The 11335-nt window shown below is 39.4% G+C and overlaps 1 long non-coding RNA gene across 1 annotated transcript; it reads left to right on the top strand.

The window, feature by feature from the left end:
* Positions 1–5165: 5165 nt before the first annotated feature.
* On the top strand, positions 5166–7147 carry LOC310844150. Its single transcript, XR_014563987.1, has 2 exons — positions 5166–5253; positions 6879–7147. It is a non-coding gene; the product is annotated as an uncharacterized lncRNA (long non-coding RNA).
* The last annotated feature ends 4188 nt before the right edge of the window (positions 7148–11335 follow it).

An 11335-nucleotide genomic window follows, 5' to 3' on the forward strand; every position in this document is an offset into this window, starting at 1 on the left:
GGAACTTAAAAGCTTCACAATTCAAGAGGATAAAGTGACATTACTTCAGGATTAAGAAGTCTGAGACTTTCTAGTGTAAGGTGAATAAGGCGACAACCATCCTTTGCTGCCTGTTCTCAGTTGTATAGGATACTCAGGGGGGAATGAAGAAACAAAGTTAATGCTTTTGAAATAAAATAACAGGAGGGGAAACCATGAATTTCCATCATTTTAAGAGAACAGAAATGTGCTGCAGTTGTACTACCTAAAATATGACTGTCTCACAATGCCCTGTGGGGAGAAATCTGTGGAATTCCAATAATTTCCTAAGATCTACTTCAAAGTGGATAGACAGAAATGGGTGAGTCTGGGGGAATTCCTTTCCTTTTGCCGGTCCAAAAGTTTTGCTTTCCCCATAGGAAAATGTAACTTTTGGAGGTTAGGTAGGATGGAATCCTAGGCTGGATCTACACTTGTGGTTTATAACGTAAAGAAAGGGCTGAATACTGGTTTTCAAAACACATTTGAACACATTACATTTTGCCTTTAGCCTTCATAATGCGTTATTAAAATGTGACACCAGAAGAGGCTACAGAGAAACCAGCAGTGTTTTGGCAGAAAAATCTAACAACAAGGTAAGAAAAGCTATTTAATTTCTAAGTATGACCTGTGACATTTTAGAACAATATATATATAATATTGTTCTAATAATATTCCATGGTCAGTGTAGATCCAGCCGTAGTCTTCACACTTGGGTGAAGTGGTGCATCACCCAGTACTGATCCAATGGTGTATTCAGGGTGCCCCATTAAAGGGGTCTCAGTGGAAATCTCTGTCTACACATGGGGCAGGTGGGCCTTAGAGCTTCCAGAAGCAGCCTTGGGAAGGCCACCTCAGTAGATTGATGTCTTGGAAAGGACATAATCCTGGCTTGACCCTACAGCGGTTTCAGGAGGCTGAAATGAATATACACTCAATGCCTGAGCCAAAGATCCACCTACACCTACAGTGGCCATTTTCCAATCCAATTTGTTGTCTGCCTGAGTCTCTTCTGCCACAGGTTATCTAGTTGCTTCTTGGGAGGCGGGGGATTGTTGCTCTGCAACTGAGCCAACAACTTTGTTCCTTTTTTGTACTTAAAAAGAGTCATTCACATCTCAACCCTGTAGATGTCTACAAAGAAGCAAATCCCATAGTGTTCACTGGAACATACTCCCATGCAAGTGGGTACAGATACCTGGTGCTTCTTATATACTGGATTCAATCTTCATTATTCATTCATTGGATAGTATCACTACCATAACAACATGATTTTTGACAGTACAAATACACTTCTATTGGCATGCTCCATCATAATGAACAGCACATCTTAGAACTGGTTCATTTGAGAGAGGCACCAAATGTAACTTTTTCTTTAGACTGTGATTCCATGTTAAATTCTTTATAAAGATAAGGTGAAAAAATGTTTTGCTGAAGGATAAATTAAAGATTCAAGTTTACTTAAGCTTGCTGCCATGCTGATAAAACACACCTGTAATTTGAAGGCTTATTTATTTTGACATTTTTTAAAAAAAGAAGAAGCAGAAAACACCAACTGAAAAACTTTTCTTCTTAAAATAATAACTTAGGATAACAAGTAACAGGCCTCAATTATTAAGAACCATACATATAAAGTCTTGGACAAGTATACTCTTAAAATACATTATTCAGTGTCCCATATTAGTTCTTATTTTAGTAACGGACAATGGCTCAGTGGCACAGCACATGTTCAGAATCAAAAAAGTATCAGGATCAATCCCTGACATCGCTAGGAAGGTCTGTAAAAACATCTATATAAGAACACGAAGAGCTGCCTCCATTAAGTGTAAAAAATACTGAGCTAGATTGATCAATGGTCTGACTCAATATAAGGCAGTGTTCTGGGTTTATTTCCAAGATTCATCTTCATGCAACAACTGCACAGTGGGTCAGCCATTATTCGCTGTGGGGGGTCATCTGCAAAATGGTGGCAAATGATGGCCATGTGTCATAGTTGCTTTAGCTGAGATTCCTCCATTGCAGGTATTTGTACCTTAGAGTTGCTTCCAACTCTACAATTCTATGATTCCCACCCTCTTCCTCCAATTTGGAAGTAATGTTAAAATATGTAGTGGAACACCAGCAAGAACAGTAAAGGTAAAGGTGAAGGGACCCCTGACCATTAGGTCCAGTCGTGGCCAACTCTGGGGTTGCGGGACTTATCTTGCTTTACTGGCTGAGGGAGCCGGCATACAGCTTCCGGGTCATGTGGCCAGCATGACTAAGCCACTTCTGGCGAACCAGAGCAACACACGGAAACACTGTTTACCTTCCCACCAGAGTGGTGCCTATTTATCTCCTTGCACTTTGACGTGCTTTCGAACTGCCAGGTTGGCAGGAGCAGGGACCGAGCACCGGGAGCTCACCCCGTTGCAGGGATTCGAACCACCGACCTTCTGATCAGCAAGTCCTAGGCTCTGTGGTTTAACTCACAGCACCACCCACATCCCTAGTAAGAACAGTACAAAGCCCTTTTTTGCGCACAAGAGGAAAATGAATAGTACTTTTGAACTATGGAGAGCAAGTGACAGACAGGATCATTCTGATATTGGGTTTATGAGAATTTATGCCATATATTCCTAATTGGAGCATGGTGGATTGAAGGTGGAACAAGTGACCTCTTTTCACCCTGTGCACCCTCCTGAGATACATTATATCAAGTGGATAGGTGAGATCAGATATTAATAAAAGGTGAAGTCAATGCCATTATTGCAGACTGGCCCACAGGAATCCTCTTATCACCTATCCAGTATCAGCGCTTGTTTTATTTGACTTAAAACACAGCATATCCACAAGAAGAGGAATGTATTCAAACAAGAGTAGCCAACACTGTGCCCTCCAGATGTGTTTCCACTACAAAGCTCATCAGGGCCAGCCAGTATGACCAATGAAGATGGACAGTGTGATTCAACAATATCTAGAGGGCACCCACATAGGTAAGCCGTGCATTAAAATGTTAGAGAAATTCACAGGGATCATTTCATAAGTTGTGGAAGTGTAGTGTCCCTTGCTCCTTTAATAGCAGACACCACATCTTTTTTCTTTTTTTCTTTGCATGCATCCTTCCACTGTGTCTGAAAGGTCATTCTGGCAACAGCTGCCAGATGTTGTTTGGATGAAGTGACAGAAAGTGTTATAATGCTGGATGAATCTGGCATATGTGCATCAAAAATAATAAATGTCTACCTGCAAAAACAATGTCAGCTTATGCAAAATGACATGCCTTTGCCTGAGATGCAAGCCAAAAGGTTAGGGCCAATATCACACTGAAATATTTTATCATACTAGAACGGATAAGGATATAACAAACATTTTTAAGCCTACAGGAAGATTTTATTTTTTTGTCTCACTCCTTGGATAGATGACAATTTTCATAGCTTCCATCCGGAGGAAGCTAAAGCATTAGAAGGGGGAAAGTTAAGAATATATGGGGAGCACATCTATTATAGGCTGCCACATTTTTCCCAATTACTTTCCCATTCAGTTTCCATCATGGAGAAGGCAAAAACTAAACTCATGGTATTATGGTTCATGTTTACCATAAAAATAAATAAATGCACTGCTTGATAATTTTCAAAACTTGGCCTTACAGCCCCAAATTTGTTCTGGTAAGAAAAATATTATGAGTAGAAAAGAAATTAGAACTCTTGTTTAACAAACATTTTGTTCCTGCTGTATTTTCAAGGGCAAAACTAAAATGAAACTTGAAATAGGGTAGAAGCAACAGTTAGCCATAAAAATGCATTGCAAATGAAACATGTAAATAAAGCTCAGACCCATAGTTAGACTCATTGGTGGTGTCTTGTATCTTCATATAGTGTGTGCAGGCAACTGAAAAACTTCACTGAAAAGCGAGGAAGGAGAACGCAAAACCATTTTATATTTTACTTCTCCACTTGAAAGAAATAGAAAACCCCTTGTCAACCTTGCTAGGATACTCCATTTCGCCAAACCTTTATTAGGTATTACAAATATAGGCAATCAGAAAACATCCATATATAAAAAATTGAAATATATACAAATAAACAGCTATGTAAAATTATGTAATAATGAGGCTTTTCTCCCCGCAAAACACTCACATTTCAATGACTGAGGATAGATCAGTCAGTAGAGCATGAGACTCTTAATCACACACACACACACACACACACACACACACTTTTATCAGTTTTTTAAAGATATAATTTCTAACAATCATATAACTTCTTATTTTATACAATATTTTAGACTTCTTTCAACCCCTCGGATGATTTTCCTTTCTTTATCACTTATTATGCATTTCTTAATTTCTCTATTAATCAATAGTTCTCCTCATAGTCTTTCTTGCAATATTTCAAATATTCATCCTTACAAAACTTCTTGCAGTCCTACTAGTGTAATCTGTTCATTACAATTACTTTTCAAATAGTTTGTATATTTACTCCAGTCTTCTAAGAATCTCTGGTCCTGCAGGTTTCAAATCCTTCCTGTTAATTTATCCAGTTCTGCATAGTCCATCAATTTCATCCGCCATTCTTCTTTCGTCGGTAAGTGACTCTTAATCTCAGGGTCATGGGTTTGAGCCCCACATTGGGGCGATATTCTGGCATGTCAGGAGGTTGGATTGGATGATCTTTGTGGTCCCTTCCAAATCTACAATCCTACAGTTCCATGATTCTATGTCACTGTCCCACAATGAGCTGTTATTGCCAATAGTATCTTAGAGCAAGCATTCAAAACATCAAAATACAGATATATTAAATACAGAGCATATCAGTAAATTCAAAAATGACAGAAATCAACAATGTAACAAATGCAGAATAAATTCAACCTTACCCTCAAAATGTTTAGGAAACTTGGATTACATAGATAAACCCAAAGCAAAACAAGAGTTAACTAACAATAAAGTTTCTGGCTTTGGTCTTCCTGCACTCCCAAGAGCCTGGCTTAGATACAAGGTCCTCTCACTAGATTAGATGACATATAGCTGGTCCTCATATCCATCCTCCAGAGGAGGCTGGCAGCAGCAAAAGGTAAATGTTAGGCAGAACAATGACGGTGAGTCACTTCCCAGGCCTCCTGGAAGCATCAACCTCTGGTGCAAGTCTTATTGCAATTCAGCCACTGATCCAGACTAAGTCCCATGAAGCAACTGTGTCTCCTGATATAATCCCCAGCAACATCAAACATTCCACCAAACCAATCAATATGAGTCAGGTGAGCAGATCTGGATCTCCACTCTCTTGCTGGTTGAGGACAACACTATATGTTATTTAATTATGGAAAGAGGTTTTTGTTGTTGCTGTTGTTGGCCTTTTTTCTCTTTCTTTGGACATTCTGTTTTTGTTGCATCCCGCCTGAGTTGTGCATCAGCATATAATGATGCCCTATATCGTTGCCTGATCTGAGTCCAAATCCAATTGGACAATGAAAGTGTTCTATATGCTATAGCTTCCTTGTTTTCAGCCCTAATTGCCTATGGCTTTCATACCGTTGGTTTAACTTTAAACTATTGGTTTTGGCCTATAAAATACTAAATAGGCAATTATTCATGAAATTACCTCTCACTTCCTGCACCATTGCCTCAGATAAACACACAATAACCATAATATGTTATTAGAAAAAAGGAGCACAATATTGTCCTTAATTCTCTTATTAATTTGGTATGTACTTTAGATATCCATGTAACTGCTCCTAGGTGGCTTCCACATGCTAAAACCTTTTACCATGGCTCCTTGGCATGGAGATCACTGGCATATGTAAGGCATTTCCACTTAAAATAGGGATGGGGACCTGTCACCCTCCTGATGTTTGAATGCAACTCCCATCAGCCCCAACCAGTGTGGCCAATGGTCTGGGATGAGGGGATTTTTAGTCTGGCAACATGTGGAAGAGGTTGAACAAAGCTGGTGTTTTGTTGTTGTTTTGTCTCATAGGGGTGCCTGCAGGCTGCTGCCAGTCAATATAAACCACCCTGGCCTGGCCTGGTTCAGCCATAAGTCTGATGAAGCTTCCTAGAGGTTGTGCATTTTTCTCATGCCATTAAAATGTATTGACCACAATAACATTGCTATATTTTGGTACAGAGAGTCTCTTTATTACTTCTACATATCTATTGCACACAGAGAGTGAAAACAGAACTGGTATTTTGGAATATCAACAGTTGCACATGATAGCCATAAGGGCTGACTTACAAAAGAATCATGATTTCAGCCATGCGGGTGGGAATAACTCTAAGGGTCATTAGTGGGTAGCACTGAATGAAGACAATATATAATATTGATTCCAGGGCTTAGTGAGTTGTCCTGAACCTGAATATGTTGTCAGACTTCAGTGTCTTCTTCAAGCACAGAAAGGAATAGATGTACACAATATTCACCCCCTGTGATTTGATTAGCAATCAGGAGGAAGCTGAAAATTTCTCAGAACTTAAGTTTCGTTAATAGGGCATATGACAAAACAGAGATGTTAACACATTTGTTGTTCCCTTCTGCAAGTTCCCACAGCTTAGAGATAGAGTCAATGTTTCATAAGCAGAAGGTCCCAAGCTCAATCTTTCTGAACTCCAGGTTTTTTGTGGGTTTCTTTTATAAATGATTGGCTAAGAGTAAAGACCTCTTCCTGAGAAGCTGATGAGCCATTCCCAGCCAGGGTTTAGATGGAGAAATAGTCAGAGAAGATATTAGGCAGATTTCTGTCTTAAGAAAGAACCAAGTACAGTTTGCTGTCACTGTCACATTCCCCTTGCAAACTGGTGCATGAAGCAGAGTCTGGAGGATGAGACACCCTTAGTAAGAAATGTCTTTTTCATCACATCTGACTGATTTCTGTCATTCCTATAGCAGATTATCATCTTTCCCAAACTGGAACTGTCATGTGCTTCTCGTGGCTCTGAAGATAACTCCTCTGCCGTGTGAAGCAATAGGCGGCTGCTTTTTATCCCATCCATTGTTAGCTGTTTGAATTTGAGACGGCTAGTATTCATTCTCTACTGCTGTTGAAGCCATATCTTACAAGATCTTTAGAGAGGATACATAATACTTTGTATATTTACCAAAACAATGTTATCTGCTGACACAATAAAATAGCCATGTTATTAAACTCCGAAAAAGCCTCGACGTATCTATTTTTCATAACCATTTTAATACACAATGCATTCTTTTCTGCATCTCATATACTTAATATCCACAGCAATCTTCAAGGGAGCATTGTGCCCTGGATCTTATTGAAACAGACTCTTCACAACAGTGTCACTGAAGTACAAATAAAAAATAAATAAATAAATGATAGGAGTAATCTCATTATTTTATGCAACCTCAGACACTAGGCAGGCAGAATGGTGAGACTCCCCTGCCATATTTTCCTTTACCAGCCAAGGTGTCCCAGGTGCCTTTTTGCTGCCTCGGATAATCTAGGATCCCCTGCCTTACCAGGTAACCCAGTGAAGCCTCTGCCTGCTAACCCAGGAGCCGTTACTTGTCATGATTGTTAGTTGTAGAAATAATATTACCAGGACAGGACAAATAAGAATCCTCCTCCTCTTCAGCCATTTTCCCCTTTGTGAATTAAAAAAAAATGGAGCTGTTGTTTTTCATGTGGCCATCCACACAAGGGATAGATTTTCCTTGTTGTTTGGGTTCCCAAGATTCTGGACATGTCTGTTCAGTAAGTTTAGCTGACCCAGATCCCAATTTTCTTTCTTTCTTTCTTTCTTTCTTTCTTTCTTTCTTTCTTTCTTTCTTTCTTTCTTTCTTTCACATGTCTAGTTCTTGTAGAATCAACACTACAAGGCAAAATGTGCAGACAATATTCTTTCTAGTCATTTTGCGAAAAACAAGCTTGCTTCTGCCATCTGTTCTTCTGGGCAGTGAGGGAAGTCACAGGTAAAAATGTAATGCAAAGAAAGCAGTGATATCCATAAAGACAGGCAAAATACTACAATCACAGTGCAATTATCTGGAGATGGAGTCCCATGTTTTGAAGCTATCATTTTCCCTTTCTGGGCAAAAGTAAAAGCTGTCCACAGAAAACAGTAGAGATTCCCTGGATTTAGTGTAGCTAAACAACACTGCTCCCCCACCACCACACACACAGACATGAGCAAAGGTTAGCAGAAAAGCAAGTATTTAATATACTGCTAACATGCGCTATATAAAAAATGTATTTTAACACACACACAGCCTGCGCTGCTAGTGCAAACCCAGCCCATTGTCTTCATTTTTCTGGAGGGCGCTGTTAAGGCTGAGAGTGGCTTATGACAAAATTGCAACACTGTTAATATTGAAGGTTAGAATTGAGCTTTGACTGCTTTGGATTTCCAGCTAATTTTTTCCCCTACAGAGGTTCCTCCACAATGCAGCAAAGGCCGATCTACTGAGATTGCTTCTTTGAGTTATATGAAGACACCTTGCACATTGCAATATTATATTAAGACAACAACAACAACAACAACAAAAAGTCAATTAACAACAAAACCACCCAAGACACATATTCCCACATAAGAGTAATGTATGCATTACTGTATTGCACCAAACAATTAATATAATATGAAAAAGAAGCCATCCTAGTTGTGAGGACTGGAATATGGCAGTCCGTAACTCAGTATGTAGAACTATTGCTAACAGAAGTCAAACGGTATGGAGAAGTTGCCCAACCTTTTAGACCCCTCCTCACCTGTGCCATTACCAAATGTGGTCTGAAATGCTTAAGGTGCAACTCTATTGTGCCCTTGTGTATTTCTTCCAAAGAAGGGGAGAATAAACCATGTAATCTCAAAGCGGACTCTGATACCCCAGGAATTTCAACATCTGCATCAGAGGTCACATTTAGTCAAGGGTGTCTCATGAGAAGGCAGAATGATAGAATCGTGGACTTGAAGACATGGAAGGGAGCGCAAAGGTCATCAGCATGACTTTTATATGTGACAATGTATGCAGGTTTTCCTTTTTGCTACACAAGTGTGTGTTTTATCAGGGAAACCAATTGTGTGCAGTATAGTGCTTGAATTGAACTGATAGTGTTTGCTAAAGGTGATTTCGGTTACAACTTCATGCTTTAGATGGATTTAAACTCAAACAATTTAAAAGGTAGCAAGAAAAGCAAGACATACGTCCTATGTAAAGTGGTAACATCTGACACACTGACTTATATTTTTAGTACAAGGTGAGCAACGTAAGTGTGACTGACAAGCAACTGTGCCAATTAGCAAGATAAGATAAGTGGAATAAATGTGTGACAAACAGGAGTGTTCTACATCTTCTTCCCCCTGGTTACCTCACCTGGGGTCATGACCCACCAAAGTTCAAAGAGTATATATCAGTTTCAAGAAGCAGTTGTACCTGAGAGCCAGATGTGCAGTGTAGAAGCAGCAGCAAGGTTAAAATTTATGAGAATTTTTTCTCATATGAGAGAGAGGGGGGAGGGAGGGAGGTTTTTTAAAAACCCTCTTATCTAGGACTCAGCAATCCCAGTCTACCAGCTAAGGATTAAGGTAATAACCTGAAATATCTTGGGGGGAAATTCTTTTGCACATAATACAAGTGTATGGAAAGGGCATGTATCTATTCATATACCTCTTGCATGTATAATTACCCTAAAGAAATCTTTTTTTAATTTTAATCTGATGATCCTGATTCTTTGCTGGTAATATTTTTAGATAAATTTAAAAGAAAATGAAATGATATTACAGAGACTGTAGAAATAAATGAGAGTTAGAAGATAAAGATTGCTGTCTAACTACTAAATTCAGTACGAAAGATGTGGAAGAGGTAAGTGCTAAAATTGATCACTGAAAGTAGCATCACCAAGTGATCTACAGATCCTGGAAAGGCAGTAGCTTTGCCTAACTTCACTGCCCTATTAGTAAAGCTGTGCTCATTGCTGTGTTATTGGCGAACTGTAAAATGATTGGCCATGTCCATTTGAAAGGGCTGGACATGTTATATCAAGACAATATATCTACCTTGATGGTCTTAGTGGATGACGGAGGCCAGTTTTGAGTGTACAGTGGGAAGAGGATAATGAATACATTCAACTGGATTTGGCTGAATACTGAGTTTCACAGTAGTGACCAGGCAATCAGCGGTGGATCTTCCATTCAGGTTACTTTGCACATGTTGTCAATAGAACATAAAGTTACACTGTGCTAGTTCCTTATTTTGTTCTGAGAACAAATGAAGATACTGCTTATAATGTTTAAAAGTCTTGGATGGCTAGGCCCCACTTATCTGAGAGACAGCCAGCCTCCTGGTCCTGTCAAGAATTCAAAGATGTCTTCTTCATGATATTCTTTGCACACCAGCAGGGCCAGCCCAAGACATCGGGCTTCCTCCATAAACAAACAATGAGAGGATGATCCTTCCAATTACATAAACAGAAGCCAAGTGGACTTGTAGTTGAAATTTGCATCAAGACTGTCTATGGGACAGTGCTCTCCACTGCACCTGAGGAAGGCAAAATACTCTAGGAGCTGCAGGAAATGTTATGAATGTCGCTTTCTCTGAGGAAAAACTCAGTTACTATTGGCAGCTAGAGAAAGGTGGCATGGGTTTACATAGTCTTCTTCACAACTGGAATGTAGTGAGTTTCCCCTCTGAAAGTGACAACTCTTTTCTTTGGTCCATAATGATGTTAGAGCTTAACCTCTGTGGAGTGACTAACTAGGATCTAGAATGTTAACATCCTTTCTTAACCTCCATCTCCAAGGGTAATCTATTCTTTCCACTTGAATTCAGGCAGCCTCTGAAGGCATGAATGGGGATAATGGATCGTATGCATGGCATTTAACTACTTTGCACTAAGAGCAAGCCTATTAAATTACATGACTAAGTTGAATTCCTATGGAAGGTATTTGGTGTAGCACTATGGTAATCGTTCCATTACTGCTTGGCAGATGGAAAATCCCTTATTTCCTTTTTTTGGCATGCTGTTCTGGAGATTCTTCTGACCTATTCCAAACCAATTGTGGGGGCACAGAGGTGCATGGAGGAAGGACAAGAGGAAAGTGTTGTTGCACTAGCAGAAATTATTGTATGGATTTCCACTAACAGGACTTATTTGTTCAATCTGGCCCCTATGTTTAGTATAGCAGATGTGAACAGTTTTGAGGCTGGGTACCACACCTTATTACAGAAATCTCAACTGTCCTTACCCTTAAACGAAAGTATTATAATTGTAATATTGGATATACATTATAAGAAGTGACTTGATAATTGGCAGGAAATGTATTACACACTCGTAGCATTTAATAGGTCAACAATTAACAATTATGTTTTTTATATGGTGCATAACAATGGGGGGG

The sequence above is a fragment of the Podarcis gaigeae genome (genome assembly GCF_964106915.1).
Source record: "Podarcis gaigeae genome assembly, chromosome: 4".
Lineage (NCBI taxonomy): Eukaryota > Metazoa > Chordata > Lepidosauria > Squamata > Lacertidae > Podarcis > Podarcis gaigeae.